Source organism: Equus caballus, chromosome 16, assembly GCF_041296265.1.
Source record: "Equus caballus isolate H_3958 breed thoroughbred chromosome 16, TB-T2T, whole genome shotgun sequence".
Taxonomy (NCBI): Eukaryota; Metazoa; Chordata; class Mammalia; order Perissodactyla; family Equidae; genus Equus; species Equus caballus.
The window spans coordinates 26,591,403-26,614,333 of NC_091699.1; the positions used below are offsets into that span (position 1 = coordinate 26,591,403).

Below are 22,931 nucleotides of genomic sequence, written 5' to 3' on the forward strand. Positions count from 1 at the left end.
CTTTATACCAGTGTTTTTCAATTGGGTTGGGGGAGGGAGGGATTTTCCCTCCACAAGATATTTTACAACGTCTGCAGATGTTTTTTGGTTGTCACAACTGGGAGGGTAAGACGGGAATCTATTGGATGGCTGCTAAGTAGCCACCATTGCACAGGATAGTCTCCTACAAAAAAGAATTATCCAACCCAGAATTTCGATAATGCCAATGTTTTATACTCATCTCTATTCCTCATATAAATTTAACACATACTTATTAGACAATTACCATATGCTAACATCAAATTGAGTTCCTGTGAAGAAAAGACATGTTATAGACAGATTGTAAACAGATTTACTAATAGATGGTTGGCTGGCTAGATTGATGGATGGAAGGATGAATTGATAGATGGATGGATAGATGAATGGGTAATTCATAGACAGACATATGCATACATAAATAGAAAGATAGCAGTCACAACACTCTGTGTGGACTAAAATAAACCATTTGTGATTGCTAATTGCAGGAAATTTATACATTTTCTCTTTTAAAGAGTAAACTATTGGACTGCATAAAAAAAACACAATGAACGTTGGTGAGAGACTGTAAGGTAATTTTGGCATCAAATGCTAATGATATTTGTGAACAGAATGGCTATAAGTAGGAACTGATCACCAGTTTTTAGTTAAGAGCCCCATGAAATAAATATAATAATGTCTTTTCCAAATAAAAGGCATGCATCCCTTTCCCATAAATGAGAATCACTGTGTCAAGTGAGAGGTGTGCTACCTGTGTACATGAAATGGTTCTGTATGTGATGAGATAGAAAACTGGAATCCAGGCAAAGAGTTGGAGCAGAAGCTGTTAAAAACAATCAAATGCCCAAATAGTAGGGCTTATATTTAGGTCATTGAACAGGAAGTAAAAATATTTTGTTACCTTGAAGAGGTGAGGCATTCTACATAGCATGTTCCATAAATTAAAAATAGCAAAGGCAGGATGTACATAGAGAGAGAGGCATAGGTTGCCTCCCACAAGTCTTCCTTATTTCTATTGTAGTTTGGAGGGACCCAGAGCGTTTTCTTTGACAGCACATATACTAAAATTGAAGTGATACAGAGAAGAATATCATGGCCCCTGTGTAAGCACGACAGGCAAATTTATAAAGTCTTCCATGTTTTTCAGCAGGATGACATATTCAAAGTGCTGATGGTCAAACAAGAATTATAATTATACGTCCAGCAAAACTGTCTTTCAAATTTAAGGAAAAATTAAGACATTCTCAGATAAACAAAACTGAATTTGTTGCTAGCAGATCTGCCCTACAAGAAAGTTTAAAGTAAATCCTTCAAGCTGAAATGAAAAGACACTAAACGTTAACCTAAATCTACACAAAGAAATGAAGAGCACTGATAAAAAAGAAAAATAAGACATCACATATGTGTTTTTGGTGACTCTCTTATTCTCCTATCTGATTAAACGACAATGCTATAAAGCAATCATTATAAAACTGTATCGATGGGCTTACACTGTATAAAGATATAATCTAGATGACAGTAACAGCACAAAGGAGAGAGGAAGTAACAGAGATAAATTTGAGTAAAGTTTCTGAATACTATTCAATTAACTTAGTATTAATCTAAACTAGATTGTGTTAGGTAAGGTGCTAATTGTAATCCTCTGGGCAACCACTAAGAAAATAATTTTTAAATGCAGAAAAAAATAACATGGGAAGTAAAATAATACACTAGAAAATATTTATTTAACACAAAAGAAGGCAGTAATGGAGGAATGGAAAAACGAAAATATAGGTATATAGAGGGACCAGCCCAGTGGCGCAGTGATTAAGTTCGCACATTCCACGTTTTAGCGGCCCGGGGTTCGCCAGTTCGGATGCCGGGTGCAGACGTGGCACGGCACCATGCTGTGGCAGGCGTCCCACATATAAAGTAGAGGAAGATGGGCAGGGATGTTAGCTCAGGGCCAGGCTTCCTCAGCAAAAAGAGGAGGACTGGCAGTAGTTAGCTCAGGGCTAATCTTCCTCAAAATATATAGATAGATAGATAGATAGAAAAAAATAGCAAAATACCAGACATCAATCCTACTGTATCAGCAATTATGTTAAATGTAAATGGCTTGAACATTCTAATTCAACGTGGAGACAGGAAGTATAGTTTAAAAAAACTGATCTAACTTTATGTGTCTAGAAGTGAAAAACTTCAGGTTCAAGATGTTTATAGGCTAAAAGTAAAATGATAGAAAAAAAATATACCTTGGAAAAAGTAACCAAAACAGATCCTGGGTGGCTAAACTACCATTAGGCAAAATAGACGTTAAGAAAATTGTTACTAGAAACAAAGAGGGACATTTTTTAATGATAAAAAGGCAATCCATCAGGAAGATATAACTGTTATAGACATAAATGTACTTAAAAATATAATCCCTAAAATACACTAGGCAAAAACTGACAGAATTGAAGGGAGAAATAGACAATTCAACAATAATAGTAGGAGATGTAAATACTTCATTTTCAATAATGGATAAAACAACTAAGCAAAACACCAACAAGGAAACGGAAGACTTGGAGAGATCTAGAAGTTTCCATGAACTTTTGTGGGAGGACACAGGCATAGCCGAATAAAAAGCTACAGGGCCACTACACCAAGATGGAGCAGATATGCACTGGTAAGAGTTCTCCAGAGAAATAGCACCAACAGCAGGTGTAGAGAGAGGGAGAGAAAGAGAGAGATTTATTTTAAGGAATTCTCTCACGCAATTGTCGAGGCTTGTTAAATCTAAAATCTGCAAGGTAGGCCAGCAGGCTGGAGAATCAGGGAAGAAGGCAATTCAAGTCCAAAGACAATCTGCTGGAATATTTCCTTCCTCTTCTTCCTCTGGAAAGGGCAGACTCTGTTCTATTAAGGCCTTCAAATGATTGGATGAGGCCCACCCATATCACAGGGGGTAATCTGCTTTTCTCAATGTCCATCAATTTAAAAGCTAATCTCATCCAAAAATACCTTCGCAAAAACAGTTAGAATCATTTTTGACAAAATATCTGATGACTGTGGCCTAGCAAAGTTGACACATAAAATTAACCATCACAGGACGCCATTACTGAATTGGATAGTTGATGTGACCAAGACTCCGAAGGGCCTAGCAGCAGTAGCAAGATCTGAGGTAGACAATCAAAAGGGGAGGATTTCTGTGCCCTGGTAGTCAGGAGAACCAACCTGTTCACAATTTTACCAATCTTGTAATTTACAAGGGGCTGGGATGGTGGTCATGACTGGGTGACTTTAACATTAAAGTCTAATAGAAGAGCATGGTGGTGAAGGCAAGGAAGGAACCAGAAGATAGCTCAGGCCTGAATACTTGGATATGAACCCCCTTTGTACTGCACTCTTGAAGTGATGTAAATTCCCAGGTTCCCAGGTAATTTCTTGGCAAGTAGAAATAGAGAAGAAAAAGTACTGAACAATTACTAGGGAGACTAAGTTACCTAAAATGGTTGCAGGGTTTCTCAACATGAACACTACTGAAATTTTGGACTGAATAATTTTTTGTTGTAGGAAGACACCTTATGCATTGCAGGATTTTCAAAAGAATCATTGACCTCCACCCAGGAGAGGCCAGTAGCACTCCTTGCCCCAAGTTGAGACAATCAAAACTGTCTCCGGACATTGTCAGATGTTCCCTGAGGGGCAAAATGACCCCAGTTGAGAACCACTGGCTTAGAGAATGTAATACTCTTAATTGGAAAATTCAAGTCAACAGTTTTATAGGGTGTGTGTGCACATGTGTTTGTGTGTGTGTGAGTGAGTGTGTGTGTCTGTGTGTTAATAGGGGCACTTACTAATAGTTAACTCCTAAAACCAGGGAGGAAAGATTTCCATTCTAATTACCCATGAGATAAGGGTATTTATTAAACTAACCATTCAACCAACAAATCAAATTTCTTCTAGTTCATCTCTTTACCCTTCACTGACTCCTCATAGAAAAAGCAATTTAGTTAACTTTGGTCCAAGCAATGGTTGAAATTGGTGGAACCTCTGACTCTTGCCTCTTGTGTCCATTCTTGAATGCTTATCTTTAAACAGATTCAGATTGTCTTTCTCACATGTAAGACCCTGTTCACAGGTAGTAAAAATACCAGAAGCAGATGTGAATCGGCTTTACCAGTAATAAAAATGTTTCAGCATTTTCATTGTCATCTAAATTATTTTGCAGGTCCTCAGTTTGTTTTTAATAATAAAATGATTTGCCAAAGATTGTTTGCTTTTTTTAAGAAGACTGATTTTCGACTTCCTTAACATATTTTGTTAGAAAATGGTTGATATACCATCCATTTCAACACCACAGGGTCTTGAAAAACCCTGCACAATCTCCCATTCTTTTAGATACATATTGTCATCACTGTTACTGGCATTAAAATAATAGTTTTAAATATGTTTTATTTTTAAATTTTGTCTTGATGCTAACTTAGCAAAAATATTCCATAAGACCAATATAGTATCAGTTATAGACCTCTTTTTACTTCTTTTTCTTTTCTTTTCTCTTTGGCAAGTGGAAACCTGATTTTATCCCAATATAACCATAATCAGCAGTTTAAAAAAATGTAGAAAAATAGGCCTATATTCTCATGTAATTGTTCTATACTCAGTATGGAAAAAAAAAATGCTTGGCAAGTAAAGGCATTAACACATTTTCAAGGGACTTCTCAAGTGCAATTTTTTCCCTTGGCTCAGCATTTCATTTTTACAGCATCTATTAATCAAGTTTAAGCAGCCTTTAAATCCTCAATCCCTCCTTCACATAATTTCACAATTGCTACCCTCTTCTCTCTTTGTCTCCAGTAGTATCTTCTCCTGCCTCCATTGTTTTAACTCAGCTCTTTGCTCTACTCCCTCAATCATCCCAACTCTACCATCCTTTGACAATAGCAGCCATCAATTTCTGAGACCATACAACAAGGACTAATGTTTATGCTTTCAAAGGGAATTCACCGAATAATAAAGACCATTTAAGAAATGCCAGGAAAAATTGATTACTCTGGAATTCAGAAAAACTAGTCCAAATTGGAGAGGAACAACAGCATTTCATCCTCAGAACTAACCAGCAGAGAGAAAAAAGGAAAAATATGACTAAATCCATCTTTGTTCTTTATTATATTTGAATATTAAAACTCACAGAACCTAAGAAGCATTTAACTGAATCAAGAAGAGAAAAAGAGAAGAGCTATAGAAAATAAGTCCCCCTCAATTAAAATAAACATTTTAAGAAGCTTAAGGCATATAAAAAGATATGGAAGATGATCAAAAAACCATATGGTGATGCAAGGAACCAGATAATTCCTTCATAGATAAATCATTACCCAAAACATTTTTCCTGTTTTACTAAGGTGGATATCCACAGACAAGTGGTTGACTGTTTTCTTCTCTGTCCTTATCCTTAAAAGTAACTGATAAATTGCTAAAGATCTAAAGGGTAAACATCATTAATCTATTTTTCTCAGATATGTCATAATTCTGAATGTTGTTATTCTATTGGCTCATTTTATGCATGTCACTGTAAGAACACTAAGTTCTGGGCATCAGAAATATCGAGAGAAGTCAGAAGAATCTCTGGTTACTTGAAACCATTTGAAAGTCAAGGGCAAACTCATATCTGGAACTCAGACTTTCTGGATTTTTCTTCCACAACAAGAATCAAAATAACATCATTCTTGCTTTGTTCCTATCCTTAAGGGAGTTCAGATACTAAAACATTACTTACTATCAGAAATTTGCAGACTGCCATTCAGAACGTCATAAAATACCACCTTTATTGAATAACTGTGTGCATACCTCTGCAAGGACATGGTCTGTTCATTAGGTCCCAAAATCATTAGGTCCCCATAGTGTCCCAAATCTACCATTACGCTTCTTGAAAGTGACAGTAAATTGCTTCCAAGTACAATTTCTTCTCATCCTTTTTATGTATATTGTAAAAACAAGGCAGCAAATCAAAGAGGAAACAGGTTAATTTTATGCCAATCACGAAACTTGGTGACAGGTGTCGCCATATGTTGCAACAAGATCTCTTGGCCATGGGTCATTGCTTTGAAAGGAACTAACGAATGGCTTGCAGTACTGTGACACACTGAAAGGCCCCCTGGGATCTCATGCAAAGATCTCATGACAGGTATGAAATTAACTCGTGGCATCATGGTATTTTCCAAACATGACAGCTCCCAGATCAGTTGCCACTTAGCGCAGTGGGGATTGTGGGAAGAATTGCAACATCTAGTAAATGATTTCAGTGGGATCTCCTCTGGGCAATAAGGAAAATCATCCCCAGAGAGAATATCTAGAGAGGTTAAAATCATAGAAGGTAGTGGTGAAATACATAGAAATTAAGGAAAATAATTCTGTTTGGATAGTCTTGTCATTTTAATTTGCTTCCTGGACTAATTTCCACAGAGAAGGTGAATAAATTATTCAGTATTATAATTTTAAAGAGCTCTTTATTTCTTCCTTGAATTAGAACAAGAGTTCAGTCATGAATTGAGGAAGTACTACAGCAACCATGCTTCCTCTCAACACACACGCACACACACACACACGCACACACCATGTCTCTGCCACATGAAATAAAACACAAATGCCCACACGGTAACTAAATTATATAATTGTATAACGTGCACAAATGTAAAATTTGTAAACAGTAACTGTAAAATTCCTCATTATAGAAAAGAAAGATGTTAAAAGAGCAAAGCAAAACATTTGCATCATATAATAAATGAATGTGTCAGAGGCTTCCTTTACTGACTTCCGAGTCAATTCTCTTTCCTGCACCAATTCCAAATGTCACATCAAAGAAAACACGAGGAAATGGGCAAACAGGGAAAAGGAAGAATAAGCAAATTTAGCATTTAGAAATAAAGTCACATAAACAAGGTTTTTATTTTCTTTGAATTCCTAATATAAAAACAACATGTAAGTTCTGAATGCCATTTTTAGCATAATTTTCACACTATAAGGTAAGAGAAATAAATCATAAGTACAGTAATTATAGTTTGAAATGCAAGCAATCTTTGGTCCTGAAAAGGATAAGAGTAATATGTGAATATGAATGTGATAGAGTAGAGAATGAGAAATTACACAGGATTCAATGCTATGTTCTTCTGCCAATAAGGAAATTAAGTGTATTAATGTTACATGTGCATACAGATATAGACCATTAAACTCTAGTTTCACAATCTGTGCACTAGTTAATTCTTGGTTCTTTATTTTGCTTTTTTAAACACAAATTTTCTCCAGAATTCCTTTATGATCCTAGCATGTGGACATTATCATTTAATTCTAGGACTGGGAATACCTTAATTACCAAATAATATCCTTCAATTTCCAAGCAGATGCTCAATACATTTTTTAAGATCAGTAAGCACTTAGCAAATATTACAAATGACTTCCTGAAATGACTATATATGTAACAAACACTATAACACATACTATGCGCCAGGCACTGTTCTAAGAACTTTACAAGTAATTCACTTAATCTTAATAATAACAACCCTGTGAGGTAGGTACTATTATTATTTCCAACTTTAGGATAAGATAACATAGGTACAGCGAAGATACGTCATTTTAACAAGTCAGCAGCTATTAAGTAAAATACTCTGGATTTGCAGCAGAGTCCATACTCAACCTCACACTGTGATGCTGTGGCATTCCTTTCCAAATCAATGTACGACAAATTTTCCAGTCATGAAGTTTTCCCTGGGACTTAAGGTCTTCTTGCTATTGCCTCCTATTTAAACCTCATGGTAAAAGACAATGGAGTCATTGGATTCCATTAGGTATAATTATACCGCCAAATTTATAAAACACCAACTTTTCCCAAGTATGCTAAACTCTGCCCTTTCCCATCCTCAACCCTCCAAAACTTCTCTGAAAGAAGGCTATGGCAATCTTAATGTTTTAACGACTCCAGCCTTCATAACTCAAGATGAATCATTCAACATATTTTATTGAGGATCTACAATGTATCTACATCATATATATTACAGCCATGCTCTGCATAACGTTTTGGTCATTGACAGACCACATATACAACAGTGGTCCAATAACAATAGTACCATAGAGCCTTGGTGTGTAGTAGGCTATCCCATGTAGCTTTGACTAAGTGCACTCTATGATGTTCACACAACAACAAAATCACCTAATGACGCAGTTCTCAGAACACAGCCCTGTCAAAGGATGCATGACTCTGCATGCATTAAATAGAGTGATGAATTAAACAGACATAATCTTTACCTTCACGACATTTTATATTGTTGGGGAAAATATAAAAGTAATCATGACAATGAATATATAATTATTTATTTTTAAAAGAATGGTATAAACAGATGATTTAGACTTTGGAGTCCAATAGGTCTTCAACCCCAACTCCTCTGATTACTCTTTTTTAGAACACGAGTTATTTCCTGAAACCTTCAAATTCTCAGTTTTTTCATCTATTGAGAGGAAATAATAGTGTTTTAAGGATTAAATGAACTAAAATATAAAATGCTTAGAAAATTGCTTGGCAAGTTTTTTATATATATACATATTCAGTTAATAGTATCTTTATATTATTGCTAATAATATTTACATTTTACACAAGCTGCCTTTTATGTAAGTTTATCTTTACACAAGTATTCTTTTTGGAATAAGAAGTATCCTTTTGAAAGTAGTAATGGCCTTGTTTCTATTTCAGCAAATAAAGATTTCTCATTATAGAACAATAGTAAGTTTATTAAATTCCCCATTCAACATTCTTATGAATACATACAAAATTAGACTACTGGAAAAAAAGCAAAACACCTGGTCCCTAATGTTCATTGTTCCCTGTCTATGACATCATATAAACCATCTGCTAGCTCTCTCTGCAGCAAACTACTAAATGTTTCACTACAGTTGACAAAATTGTGTCATTCTACATAGCAACTAACACAATTCAAAAGATATGCTTTTTTTTTCCAGAGAGATGAGGCAAACCTGGACCCACTCTTGCCATCAAAATACACCAACAGAAACAAGAAAGTAATATTATCAAAGTTAAAAACACCCACATATAACTGGAAAGCAAATAGGATATTTGCTTCTGTCCTGCAAATGATTAATTTATTTTCTCTATCTGACAATGGAAATCTGGCCAATGAATAGGAAGTTTAAATAACAATTTGTTTTAATATAGCAAAATACATTGATAGAATGTTAGTGTGATACTAGATAATGAATCAGGCAGTGATTGAGAACCCGGCCCAGCCCTATCACGCAACAGCTATGTAAACTGCGGCGATCGCTGATCCCCCCCTTCTAAGGAGCAGTTTCATTATTAGTAAATGGGTCAAATAAGCCCAACCTACAGGTTGTTGCAAGAATTAAGCACCTACTTTGTGCTTGGTGCTATGCTAGGCATTGAAGATACAGTGGTGAGCAGGACCAGACTGGAGTCCATGCTGACGGAACTTACTGCCTAAAGTACTTAGAATAGGGAGATACTGCTGCTTTTTCTTTTTTTTCAAGATTGGCACCTGAGCTAACATCTGCTGCCAATCTTTTCTTCTTCTTCTTCTTCTCCTCCTCCCCAAAGCCCCCCAGTACATAGTTGTATATTCTAGGTGTAGGTCCTTCTTGTTGTGCTATGTGGGATGCTGCCTCAGCATGGCTTGAGCAGAGCTAGGTCCATGCCCAGGATCTGAACTCGTGAAACCCCAGGCTGCCGAAGCAGAGCACGTGAACTTAATCACTCGGCCATGGGGCCAGCCCCAATATTGCTTCTTGTCTCACAAAAATGCTGAGGATAAGTTATATGGTCCACTAGAATGATAAATGAAGATACTAGAAAGATCACAGTGGTTTACATCAAAAGCATAAGGAGTTCAATAAAGCATCAGTAATGTTTCTTGCACATCAGCAATTTGGTAAATCCTCATGTAAATAAAAAAACACAAAGAGAAAACTGTGCATTGATTGAGGCAGAATATACCTTGTACTTCACAAACTGTGGCCAGAAATTTTCCAATTGCAGATGTCTTAGGTGCTCCTGAAAACAGTCAAAATTATTCTATTTAAATTTTGAAAATCAATGTTCGGGGATTTCAAAACCAAACCATGTACTGCTTACAATGAAAGGGAGCTATTAGTAACATAAGTGTCAGCCTACCTTGCACTAGAGTAAAATATTAAACCAAATGATGATTGCACCGGAAAGTTCTAGAGCAGTATCTGAGTTTAGAAGATTGATGAGCTTGAAAATTAGTTCTTCCCTCATTTAACTTATCTGGATAGTGGGCATATTCTGCTTATTTAAAGTTGGCTTAACAGTTTTGAATGTTCTAATTTGAGCATGGTTTAACTTAGGTAAACACATTTATATTGAAATAGTAATATGTCTGAATATCACCCAAAATGTGTGTGCGTGAGTGCACAAAGTTTTACAGGAATCAGGAATTGCATGTGGCACAGTACTGTCTAGATTTGCTCTTTACAACATGGTAGCCACTAGCCACAGGTAGCTATTTAAATTTAAATTAATTAAAATCAAATATAATTGAAAATTTAGTTTCTCAGTCCCACTAGTTACACTTCAAGTGCTCAACAACCACATATGGCTAGAGGCTTCCCTATTGAACAGTGCAGATATGGAACATTTCCATCACTGAAGGAAGTTCTATTGAGCAGATCTGGTGTGGACATTTATCCATTTATTTTCATTCATACATTCATTCTTACTCACTCATTTTTGTTTCTTCACACCAAATATTTCTTAAGTACCTGTTATGTGCTAAGCCCTGGGACACAACGGTAAGCAAATATAGATACTGTTCCAGTTGCCATGGAGCTTACACTCACATGGGGTAAACAGACATTCACTACATAATCACACAAATAAAGATAAAACTGAAAATATGATAAATGCTAAGAAAGAGAGGCAAGGGGTGCTATTTTAGAGGGGGGAGATCCATCTGCCTAGGAAGATGACTCTGATGAAGTGACCATGACTTGAGATAGAGGAGGATGTGCAGGAGCTAGCTGGGCAAAGAGGGAAAGAAGTGTAGTGGACACAGATAGATGAGCACATGCAAAGGCTCTGCGGTGAGGGGCAGGGCACAGAGAATATGAGGGAGGAAAAGAAGGTCAGTGGATGGGAGCTGGTGAAGAGAGGGGGCATTTGGTCAGAGTTGAGCCTGCAAGTGACTTGGGTCCTTATTATTGAAGCTCTGTAAACCATACAAAGAGCTTGTCTTTACTCAATGAGGAATGGAGAGTAATCTTAAGCTGAAAGGTGGTATGATCAATTTGTATTTCAGAAAGAATCTGTGGGTACAGTATGGGGAACTACTACATAGGCAAGAGTACATAAAAGTAGTTAGGCTACAAACCTACACATATTACCATCCTGCTACCTCTAGTTTAAATATAGTCAGGCAGATTATAATATAAAGACAAGAAGTATTCAGATCAATAGGGCTAAATTTTTTGAAAGAAGTTATGATAGAAAGCATGAACTTGACATCAAACTCACGGATCTGATAATTTCCTAACATATATTATTTTGTCCATCTACAGAAGAAAGTGGGAGAGGGAAGAGACAAGAAAGAATGTGACTATACTGAATTTAGCTCCAAGCCAATATTGATGAGGCTTAATGGCAAAACAATAAAGGTCCAGAGGACCTAGCTCCTGAATAAGATTAAAGGAGATAACAGAGGCTAAGGGAAAATAATTAAGTTTGGGAGTGATTATTATCTCTAAGAAATTAAAGAGTTTAAATACTTGTGGAAACAAGACTGCTAAACTAAAACATATTGATTCAGGTTTCCAGATGAGGAACTCTCTCTTCACCAGGGACGGGCAAACTAACCACTTTCAGAGGGTAATAACGTGGTCACAGGAGGCGCAAACTCTTCTTGGTCATGAAAAATCCACGGAGCAAATTCTAGCTATTGTACACTCAGCGATGCCCAAAAGACTGAAAAATGCACAAAACTTCCATTAAGTATCTAACTTACTGCAACTTCCTCGCCATTCCTAGGATATCTGCCAAGCTCTCTCTTTCCTAGAGTCCTTGCACCTGCTGTTCTCTTCATTTGGATGGCTCCTTCCCAGATACTCGCAGAGTTAACACTTCATTCAAGTCTCTGCTCCAGCGTCACCACTCCAGAGAGGCCTTCCTTGGCATTTCTATTTCATAGTGGCTCATGTCCCCACTTTTACTTTTCTTAATAGGAAATATCACCACCTGACGTTTTACTGCCTCTTTATTGGTTTGGTGTTTGTTATTTCCCTAGATTAGATTATAACACCTATAAAGGCAGAACTTTGTCTTATTCCTCTCTATATCTCCAGCACCAAATGCCTGGCAATTATAGGAGTTCAATAAGTAGGGAGTAAATGAATGAATGAATGAATGAGAGGATGAATCAAGTTGGGAGTACAAGTTGAGCAGTCAGTCAACTTTGGGATCATCTTTGGGATCATCTTTGGACCTAAAACCACAAAATGTGTTGATTGCTGCTTTGAACTATTTAAATATAACCTCTTCCCTGATCTAAATTCTTCTCCACAATTGAACAACTCCATAGTCTTTCTAGTTATGAGACTTAAAATTCTCTTTTGTCTTAGGCTTCTTGCAATTGCAAGTGTCATGGCTAATGCACTAACTTACAATATAAGCTACCTGAGGGAAGAACCTATGTCTAATTCATCTTCCTATTTCCATAGAACCAAAACATAGTATCTTGTAATGAATGGAGCTTGTTCTTGAAATGCTTCTGAGAAAGAGGAAAAGGGAAAGGAAAGAAGGCTTTAAATTTATGAATCAGAAATATATCTATTACTACATCTAAGACATGGAAGAAGAACACAAAGTTCATTCAGAAATGAACAGCGTATTGATAGGAATAAAAACAAACAAAATGTGAATTGGAAATATGTCTGTCACTACCCCTAAGACTCAAAAGAGAACAAGAGAGTGTGCAAATCTCATAAAGAACAAGGTAATGAGAGAAATAAAACAACTACAACAACCAAAACATACATACACCCTGAGATTTTCAAAAGAATAAATAATTCCCCCAATATTTTTGGCATGGCTACATGTGTTTGTATAAATGAAATATGTTTTAAATAACAGTAGCAATATTATGGTAAGGCACAAAAACAATGAAAATTTTAAAGTAATTAATGGATATAAGAATTCTCTGTATTCATAGCAACTGGTAAAATTATTTGTATGCATGTTATTTAGGAATATAAAAATTTCATTTATCCAGTTATGTTGAAATCCTGCTACATTGCAAAAAATGTCTACCATATGACTTCACAGTCAGCACATATCAAACCAGTGCTTTATCACAATGTGATTTTTAATAGCTAGAGATATGACTACCAAATAGAAATGCCACGAAAACATGATCTCCACTTAACATGAAAGATGACTTTTCATAAGACTGTTTCAAACACAGCATGCGTATTAAAAGGAAGACTACGATGCTTCCTCACACACAATACTCTTACTCACATTCATCAATGTTCTCTTTGATTTTCCTTTCCTTTCTCTATTGCTCCTCTGAATCTATTTGTCAGATAAGCATATCACATATTTCCTGATTTCCACAGCTTAGCATGAAAATATCAGCCTTTGCAGCTCTGCATCCCTGGCTCTCTATTTATTCCCATATCCATTCAAAATTAAAAATTTCTGGCAGTTTTTCTCCACCCTCACAAAATCCCTTCATTTCATCTCATGAGAATTTCCCTCGTGGGAAATATATCAAGCAGGTTTCTGCAATCTCCTGTCAACCTCTCTGCCTATGAGCGGCTAGAAATAATCCATGGGCACAAGGGTCTACATTCAAGAAAATAAAATAGGAGGCCTCGTGGAGTCCTCCAATCCAGCTGTAATTGGTTTATTGAGGATCCTCACCTCAGTTGGAACATCAGCCTGAAGTGACTTCATTATTTCCCTCAAACACTACTTTCAATACTATTTTGCCAAATTCTCCTTTCCCATCATTCTATGATATCTTGTCATTCCAAAGCCTCATGTGACTTTTTATGATTAAAACTCAGGCTCATTCAAAATGCCCTCTCCTTCCTCACATCTGGCCAGAACTATAGCTGGAATACAGCTGAGGAGAGGAATGTGGTCTCGTCTTATACTCCTCCTCTCTCTCTAGCATCTTGAAATTATAACCATCTCTTCTAACCTGGATATTCTGTTGGGTCAGCTCTTGCTCAAGTCGCAGGCACTTCTACCTCCACCCAGCTTCCATTCCTAACTGCAGATCCCAGAGCCTCCTGCTACTGGGGTCACTGTGCTCTTAGCAGTGGCAGCCCCTTAAGGTACTCCCTTAAATGAAGTACCAGCAAGACAGCTCAAGCCCGGCTACTTCATACCAGGTCTATTTGACCTTTGGGACATTCATTCACTCCTGCTTGACCCAATGGTGAAAGTGTAGTCTGCTCTACTGCCCACTCTACCATCTCTCCCCATTTTTCTCCTGCCTTGCTCACACTGGCACAGGAACAGATCAGGAAGTCCATCATTGATTCAGATAACCAAACAGGGAACATACCACCTGTCTCTCATCCTTCAGGCACATCAGTCTGTACAAATGATTAAATTGGACCCCTTCACTTGACTTTGTGAAGGGAAAAGGGCTATAAAAGGAATCACCTCTTATCACAAACGATGCATGTTCCGTAAGCCTAAAAGATTTCAAAAAGCCGCTCTCACCTTCCTGCCCTCACATCTTTCTGTGCATAAGCTGGCAAACTGGGGTAATGGTTGGGCAAATCTGGCTGCTTCTTTTTTTTTTTTTTTTTTTTTTTTAAGATTTTATTTTTTCCTTTTTCTCCCCAAAGCCCCCCGGTACATAGTTGTATATTCTTTGTTGTGGGTCCTTCTAGTTGTGGCATGTGGGACGCTGCCTCAGCGTGGTTTGATGAGCAGTGTCATGTCCGCGCCCAGGATTCGAACCAACGAAACACTGGGCCGCCTGCAGCGGAGCGCGCGAACTTAACCGCTCGGCCACGGGGCCAGCCCCGTCTGGCTGCTTCTTTTAACGCTTAGGAAGCCTCTGAGGAAGGATTCTGGCCCTAAGATTCTATTTCTTTCTTTAATAAGCAATACACTAAATTAATCTCTGTTTTCAACTTTGTGCTCTAATTACCAATTTGGGAGTAACAACAACAAAAATACAAAGTCTCACTGAACATCTTTTTCACACTCAACATTACTAGAGAAGTCTAACTTAAGCTAATATTTTGAGCACCATCTGAAACAGCTTTTTCTTTATACCCTATGTTCTAGAACATCAGAAGAGGGGTTGAGTGAATTGTTTCCTAAAACTAACTCCTAATAATGGACACAGGATTTAAATCCTAATCTGTCTAAGTCCAAAGATTTTTATAATTGTTTTCGGTGTGCTTAGTAAAACTGTAAGATTTATAGCTGCCTCTGAGTACATAATTAATAAATTTGGCAACCTGTATTTATGGTGTGTATAGTAATCTTGGGTAAAAGAAAAGGAACGTGTACTAACAATCCCGTTAATTATGGAATTAAATTCAAAAAAGTCCTGAGAATACAAGCTAGTCATCATTTCTGAATATATTTTCCATGTCACTGCTATAACTTCTAGAAAATCTTATACTTTATTATTCCAAATTATTTTTACTCCCTGTTTGAACCAACTGTTATAGAGAAGCTTGAGAAATCTACTGTCTTCTCCATGCAAAGGATTGTATCTACTGAACATTTGTTGGGGCAAAACACGTTCTGAGCAAGAATAAACAGAAAACGTGATAATGACAACAAATATGCATTAATAAACTACCAGCTGTGATATAAAACCAATGAAAGGTTTTCCATAGGAAAGACACACCATTTTGATCAAACTCACGGCTAAATATGACAATATCAAGGCAAATGCATTTCTATGATAATTGTTACATTTTCTCCTTCAAGAAAATGTACTCAATTTGATTTTAATTTTTTCTTGGAAATAGTTCACATTTTAAATCTATTTTATTAACAAACTACTTCTTAAATCATAGGGAGGATATTTGTGTCCAAAAAGCTATACAATACTTAGCATTTTTCTTGAGGTGTATACAGCCATTTAATGGAGAAAATCCACATGAATCTTGCCTTGGCTTTGAGATACACACAAGGGTTTAATTAGGTATTAATATTAAATCAGTGAAAATCATGAGATATAATGTATAAGGTGATTTTAGGGCCTCAAAAGAAGAAATTTTACAGATTATGCTTCTTTGCTTCTTGCAAAATAACAAAAAATGAAAAAGCTCATAATTTTAAGGTAACATAAGTCACTAGAAACTTCTCAATACTGAAATTTCTTAGGAAGTTAATGAAATTAAGGAGAAGTAAATAGGAACTAAAATATGAACATAAAATAGAGGAAACTGAATAATCCCAACCCACCCTAAGGCCTAAATCACCTCATGGTCATTAACTTCAATCTTATGCAAAGGAAGTTGCTACCAGGGCAAGGAAATAAATTCTCATTACATTCCGTGCCACAGGGAAATGATGGCAAGATGCTTCTTCTTAGCATAATTTTGAAAAGAGATCTTGCTGCCAAGTAAACCTGCCTTAATAAAAATGGTATCGCTTATTTGTTCAATTATTCAATAGGCATTTATTTAAATCCCACTGTATACAGTGAAGACGCACAAAGTAAATAGAGCATAGGGTCCTTACCACTGTGAAATATGAAATACATACTGGAAATAACAAGGAATCAGATTCACCAATTATTCAATAGGCATTTATTTAAATCCCACTGTATACAGTGAAGACGCACAAAGTAAATAGAGCATAGGGTCCTTACCACTGTGAAATATGAAATACATACTGGAAATAACAAGGAATCAGATTCACCAATATGAAAAGTAATGAGGACAGATTATACAGGTAAATGCTGTGGAGGTGCTGACACATGATTTGTGATTAGACAGCTTCCAGTGGACTTAATTCTTAGAATTTCAAGTAGGGGGAGGGTGAGATGATTTCCTGGATGTCTCAGTCTGTTTGGGCTGCTATAACAGAGCACCATAGACCGGGTGGCTTATAAACAACAGAAATTTATTTCTCACAGTTCTCAAAACTGGGAAATCCAAGATCAAGGTGCTGGCATATTAGGTGTCTGGCGAGAACCCACTTCCTGGTTCATAGACAGCTGTCTTCTTCCTGTGTCCTCATACGGCAAAAGGAGTGAGGGAGCTCTCTGGCGTTTCTTTTATAAAGGCACTAATCTCATTCATGAGGGCTCCACCCTCATGACCAAATCACCTCCCAAAGGCCCCGCTTCCCAATACCACCACATTGGGGATTAAGGTTCAACATATGAATTTTTTGGGAGACACAAATATTCATTCTATAGCACTGGACCCTAAGATAATCAGGGAAAAATTATGATAAGTAACTACTGTTTTAATAAATTTTGTTGTTATGATATGAAGTATAAACGACTGCATCTTAGAGTGTCTTAAAGTAAAACTCTGCGAGTGTTGCCTTGCTGATTTAGAGAACCTCCATTCCCACTCCTGCTACGTTCAAGGATACACGCTGTGCTCACATCTGTTCACAGACTATGCCATTTGCCCATTTGCTCTTACCTTATTTGTTCTAAATGAAAATCAAACTTTATCTCATCCTAACTTCTTTTTTTTTTCTTCTCTCCAAAGCCCTCAGGTACATGGTTGTATGCTCTACTTGTGAGTGCCTCTGGTTGTGCTATGTGGGATGATGCCTCAACATGACCTGATGAGCAGTGCCATGTCCATGCCCAGGATCCGAACCACTGAAACCCTGGGTTGCCAAAGCAGAGAGCACAAACTTAACCAGTCGGCCACGGGCTGGCCCCCTCATCCTAACTTCTTGTTGAAGGAAAACTACATAATCTCTATCAGATAGGTTGCTACTGAGGGGGAGCACCATATGCCACCCCAAAATGTCCCACCTTGGCATGTAAATTGTTTTGAGTTGAAGGCAATTAAGACCCAGAGGACTCACAAAAGCTTTTTGCTTCTCTGTTAACTGCCTAAAAGAATTTAGATAGGGGCCTGTATAAGGAAGAGAGAACTATTATTAGAGGTAACTTTTTATATCAGAAAAGGAATTATCTGTATGGCAGGGCAAACATCTGTTTACCAAACATTTGCTCTTTTCATCTTCTTGTAAACTGTCATCCTCCTCTTTGAAACCCCGGACCCCTACTCCCTCCTCTTTATCTCAGGATGGTATATAAGTCTCAATTGCCTGACTGCCTGTGAGTCTCATATTTTTTTACAAGGTTCCTGTACATACTAAATTAAATTTGTTTCTCTTCTGTTAATCTATCTTACATCAATTTAATGATTAGACCAGCCAAACAACCTAGAAGGGAAGAAGGGAAAAGTTTTTCCACCCCTATTCCTCCATCCTGATGTTTCTGGCACCAAAGCCAGAGCTTAATGTTTTCACAAAAAAAGAAAGAGAGGCTGTGGTGCCAACCTGTACCTCAGGGAAAAGGGTTGATTCCCCTATAATTTCCACCAACTCCAAGACATCCCAAAGAAACTTATAATCTAAGTAAAAATAGCATGCCAGCTGTGCTATAGCTAGAGCTTCAAGGTCAGCCCCTAGCCCCCTTCTCACCAGATTGTTGATATTGAACCTCCCCTATGTAGAAATTCTGGAGTTGCCCCTGGTAAAGACATATCTTCATTTGCCATTCATTGGTGCCACCGCTGTAGGTGCCTACCAGTGCCACCTGTAGACCCAAAGAAATGGAGGCCTGAGCTAAGTCTGCTGCTCCTGTTGCTGTCACGGCTCCTGGAAGCAAGACCGGACTAAGCTACATAATTCTTCAAAATGAAAGAAAAAGGGATCTTTCCCTAAGCATTTATGGTTAACTGAAGATACTGCACAACAAAGTTGGCCATGGTTACTAACTTTACTACATTTTACAGACCTTTTAACAACTGCCCCTAAGAATATGATCTACTCCTAGGAGACAAGTTGCACAGACCGAGAAACACCACCTCCTTTCACAGATCCACTGGTACCATTTCTTTCTCTCTGCATGGAATTCCTGGTTGTTTGTTTGTTTTCCTTAGAAGGCTTGCTATTTTCACCAAGGTTCAAGAGGTTTCCAGAACTTTGAACACTGAGGAGAAATCTCTTCCATTCCAGAAGATTCCTAGACTGTTTATCCAAATTTACCACTTCATTTTCCATTCCACTCCCACCTTATAGTAACCATCAAGCTTAAAAAACCTTGAAATTCCACCTCATTAAATCTTGTGCTTCACTGTGAATACTCAAAAGATTCTGGCATTATATTCCCCACACCTCCCACACACAAGTTTTGAATGAATGTGAGGATAACATACTATTGTATGGAATTCTAGAAACATTTCAGGTGCAGGCCTATCTTCTTCCCTCCACTTATCATCCTTTGCCTAGGCTTTTGGATCAGATCAATCGGAGTCTGCATTTCAACTCAGAAACTCAGTGGGTTTTTTGGTTTGGTTTGGTTTGGTTTTTTTGGTAAGGAAAATTGGCCCTGAGCTAACACCTGTTGCCAATCTTCCTCTTTTTGCTTGAGGAAGACCAGCTCTGAGCTAATAACTGTACCCATCTTCCACTATTTTGTATGTGGGATGCCACCACAGCATGGCTTGATGAGTGGTGTACGTCCATGCCCAGGATTTGAACATGCAAATCCTGGTCTGACAAAGCGGAGCACATGAACTTAACCACTGCACCAACACACTGGCCCAAGAAACTTAGTAGTTTTTGACTAAAGAAGTTAGTATGAACCTCAATTCTTTATCTATAAAGTGAAGATAATGAGAAAGCATCATTCTTTTGAGTTACGGTGATTAGTAAGTGATATAAAGATATCACGGCAATTATTGAGTGATATTGTAAAAATGTGATAACAAACTTTCATTGAACGCTTACTATGTGTTCCAAGCACTTAGTGTATATTACCTGACTTAATCTCATAACAATCCATCAGGCCAATATTCCTATTGTCTCCATTTTACAGATGAGGTAATTGGGAAACAGAAATGTTAAGCAATTTGGCCAAGTTCACACAGCTAGCAAGTACGGCAGCCAGAACATGAACCTCAGCAGTTTGTTCCCAGGGCCCAATCTCCTAGCTACTTTGCCAAACCACGCCTCAATTAAATAAGGTATATTATGCAAATGAGAGAGAAACACAATGCCTGGCACATGGTAAATGTGCTGAGTAAATGGCTGTCACAGTAGTAGTATAGCAGCAGCAGTAGCAGCAGTGAACATTAGATAGAGAAGATGCTTCCATCACATGGTACAATGTCATTAAAAGCAAATTTACAACATAACTACTACTGAAGGCTGTACCTCACTTGTAGTTCTTTCCTAATACCCAAACTAAAGGCCTTTCAAAATGGTCAGGATTATGAACCAGGAAGCAGCGACTGGAAAAGAACGTTTACACAGAGTTCTAGATGTCTAATTCACTTAGCACTCTAGTCTTCTATGCAAACAGTCCATTATGAAAAAAGACAGAAGGTCTTTGTTTTCCAGAATGACACAGTTTCCCTACAACCCCAAACTGTTTTATTAATCAGAATGTCCTTTGTTAAAAGACCAAGGATCATTCATTTGTGAGCATTAGATACTGAGCATTGACTTTGAGCTTCCCAAATACCACCAAATTCTGAGTATCTCAAAGACAGGATGTGAGAATTTACCTCTGCAATCTTAATGTATAGCACATAGTACATCCCCGATATACATCCATAGCAGGCATAAATGATACAGGTCAGGGGCATTTTGCTAGTTTGACAGTCCTGAGTTATTACAGATGCAAATTGCCAGCAAGTGTTGTCACTGCTGTTCATTCATTGTTTTCCAAAACTACTTCTCCCTTTCTAAGTTATTTGCTTATTCGAAAAACTATACATTCTTATTACTACTGAGTTCTTATTTCTACTGGAATGCAAACAGGAGCTCTAGAAGTTCATTTGCAAAATGATTCCCTAGGTGTAGGAAAGAGCAATAAAGGCAGGGGTTATGCATGGTATCGTTTGCGGTGCGGGCTTGTTTTAAAAGTGCATAAAGAAATCACTCACTTGTTCTATTCATGTGGCAATGAGTTTAGTGTCATTTGAATGGAGTACATAAAAAGACCCATTCAATTCATTTAACTACTAATTGGTTATCCTTATAGTAAGGTCTGAATGAGAGAGCCAGAGCAAAACACCCAAGGGAGAAAGATACTACAACAAAAAAACTACAGGGAATTTCCGCAAATCCATCCTAAGACACTGACCAACCGAGCAGCCTATTGATACTATCCATCTTAGATAAGCTGATCACTGGAAAGGAACACACAAGAAAAGGTCATTCTTTTCAAGTCAATATTAGCACTTTGCACTACCACCATTTGGCTCTGCACATGGATATATTCAAAAAGCATAGCTTACACAATTGTAGAGTGGCTAAGAACAATGTAAAAATATGTGACATCATTAAAATCACTCTTTCAACATCCACTAAGCCAACACAGATGTGGTGAATGTTCTCTATGTTCAAGAATCATAAAAATCTAAAAGTAAGATATACAAAAGCAAAGACATGCATAAATCAAAAATATAATTCTTGTCTTGAGAAAACTGACTCAATAAATCAATTATTTGAACAAATCTTAGGTAGATACAGAAACAGATATATAGACAAGAGTGATTTGGAGCAATGACAAATCCAAGTGGAAACAAGGGACCTCTTAGATGTCTTGTGTAGCACATCCAGTCACTGTAAGTTTCCAGTAACAAATGAACATTTCCTTTCTCTAAGACTATTCTTCCTTAAAAGAAAACAAAACAACAAGCAAGAAAACTGCCACAATGGTACAAAGAAAGAATTGGCAAAATTCAGAACCATCATGGTATAAGTGAGAAATTTTCAGTAAAATGCTCAGCAAATCCATTGCATTTTCTTTTCATTAACTACTCCAAGAGCCATGACCTCTTAATGCATCCATACTACCCTGGGGATGAGACTGAATTAGCTCTTCCAGAAGGAGAAGAGTTCATTTGATGAATCACCACTGGTCTCGGGGTACTAGAGTGGACAGAAGCGGGTCAATGGAGCAGCTTGTTCCCATTCCAGAAGAGCTTAGGAGCTGGGCATCCGGATTCTACTTGAGTGCAGCCCATTTAGCAGAGAAATCTAGAGAAGAATCTACTCTCTAAGTTTGCTTCACTTTGCACAGCATTTTGGACTGAATATTATATGGTCTTCATGTTTCAGGGCCATTCTGAATTCCACATGGAAGGACATTCTTTAAATATCTAAAGGAGATCATTAAAACACTGTCAGTAAGGATTGACAACTGATAGTAGTTCACCTGGTAGGTGAATGGGTAGAAGGCAACTCCAGAAATCCTAGAATCAAAGGGGACAAACGCTGCTCACAGGTGTTTTGTTTAGCTTACACAGCGACTTTTTTGAAGGCTTGAATTAGCTTCCATTTCTTAAACATTAGGAGTTTTAACATTAAAATTTAGATTTCTGTCCTTTCTTTAAAAACACAGAAAGTCTGACAAGACTAGTCTTGCTTTGGCACATGGCAATGTTCTTTCAGAGCTGAGCAGAGCTTTCCAGTTTTAGAACAGGCTGTATCCTTCAGTGCACAAGTCCCCACTACTCCCTATTGTCTTCTATCTCTCCAGATACCTCACCCTTTAGCATTTAAATATGTGATTCCTGCTCTCTAACTACTGTAGATCTTGGCCCTGAATATTCTCAAGCTATTAAAACTCTCAAACTAAATTACTGACTTAAAGAAGTTAATGAGAATACATATTGTTCAATTTCTTTTTATTTAAATATGAAAGACTTAATTACAGTCCAGC

General features: G+C 37.4%; 1 protein-coding gene and 1 non-coding gene across 27 annotated transcripts in view; one reads left to right on the forward strand and one right to left on the reverse strand.

The window, feature by feature from the left end:
• Nucleotides 1-22,931, reverse strand: part of CHL1 (cell adhesion molecule L1 like) — a 211,553-nt gene that overhangs the window by 131,850 nt on the left and 56,772 nt on the right. The window lies entirely within an intron of this gene.
• LOC111768514 (U6 spliceosomal RNA) lies at nt 1,055-1,159 on the forward strand. Its single transcript, XR_002800914.1, has one exon. It is a non-coding gene; the product is annotated as a U6 spliceosomal RNA (small nuclear RNA).